General features: G+C 42.5%; 1 non-coding gene across 1 annotated transcript; it reads right to left on the minus strand.

Annotated features, from left to right (window-relative positions):
• Positions 1-1,055: 1,055 nt before the first annotated feature.
• On the minus strand, positions 1,056-1,270 carry LOC116094458. The gene has a single exon (XR_004120122.1). It is a non-coding gene; the product is annotated as a small nucleolar RNA U3 (small nucleolar RNA).
• Positions 1,271-1,481: the final 211 nt, after the last annotated feature.

A 1,481-nucleotide genomic window follows, 5' to 3' on the forward strand; every position in this document is an offset into this window, starting at 1 on the left:
TCTCTCTCTCTCTCTCTCTCTCTCTCTCTTTATTAAATGATTCCTCTCAACAGAATCAATGAACGTTACAGTGATTTTGTTTTCTTATTCTGAGAAAAAAATATTTGCCTACCTTTAGTATTTCTTCTATACTTCATTTCTATATTGCAATCCTGGAGGAGGAGGAGGAGAAGGAGGAGGAGGACGACGAGGACGAGGAGGAGGAGGAGGAGGAGGAGGGAGCCATTGCCTTAAAGATGTGGGGAAGATGCTAGTAAACCGGAGGGTTTGAACGTCAAGCCATGTGATGATCCTTAAAATTTACAAAAGTTCTAACACAGCGATATTTATTTTTCTCCTTCTACTTGTTTGCACTCCGTAGACCAAGCCTTGGTGGAGTGTGCATGTGAGCTTGCTTTGCTTTGCTTTGCTTAGCTTAACAGACATGTTTTTGGTTTGTATTGCTTGCTTTGCTTGCTTTGCTTGCTTTGCTTTGCTTTGCTTGGCTTGGCTTGGCTTGGCTTGGCTTTGCTTTGCTTTGCTTTGCTTTGCTTTGCTTTGCTTGCTTGCATCCTTCACTTGACATGACATGGTTTCTCTTTCTATCTGTGCAGGGTTCCCAAACGGCCCTTTGAGAGTCAAATGGGAGGCCAGAACCAAAGTCTTTTCGATAAAGCACCTCGGCTACATACTGACCCATTTGGACCAACTGGATGCTTGCCTTCCTTCCCAAGTCATGGATCATTCATTCCAGAATGGTAAGCCTGCCCTCCCTCCCTCCCTCCCTCCCTCCCTTCCTTTTAAACCATTTTCCCTCTTCCACCATACATACTATAAAATAAAATAAAACAAAATAAAATAAAATGAAATGAAATGAAATAAATGAAGTTTCCAGTTATTTATTTGTTTAAGCTAACTAAATTCTCCCTCGACACCTCCCCCTACTTGCCCCCCTCCCCCATGCCACCCTCTCCCTGTGGTGGTGGGGAGAGCACATTTCTGTCTTCTTCTTCTTCTTCTTCTTCTTCTTCTTCTTCTTCTTCTTCTTCTTCTTCTTCTTCTTTTTAAAGCGGAAGTCTACTCACACTGCTTCCCCTCTCTCTAACCCTCCCAAAGGAGAGAAGAATGATCATCAATGACAAGAGGCAGCTGCACTGAAGCAGCACCTAGAGCTGGCTTCATGCTCAGGAGGGGACTTTACGTCTCGTCCTCGTGGTTTCGGGTTCTCTACACAGTCAGAGAAATTTCTCTAGTAACAAACTATAGAGATGATCCCTGAAAGTATAGTCTTCATCTCTCTCTTTTTTTTTTTCTAGGAACTATTTGCTTTCAGGTACACACTGCACTGGCATAACCTGATAGTTCTTTGGAAATGGTAATGGAGTTAATAAAAGAAAGAGGAAGGCTCCACCCAATCACTCCTCACTTTCACTGAGCCAGCCAGATCAGGGATTTTTCTTTCTTTCTTTCTTCCTTTCTTTTCTTTTCTTTTCTTTTTTTTT

Source organism: Mastomys coucha, unplaced genomic scaffold, assembly GCF_008632895.1.
Source record: "Mastomys coucha isolate ucsf_1 unplaced genomic scaffold, UCSF_Mcou_1 pScaffold16, whole genome shotgun sequence".
In the NCBI taxonomy this organism is placed as follows: Eukaryota; Metazoa; Chordata; class Mammalia; order Rodentia; family Muridae; genus Mastomys; species Mastomys coucha.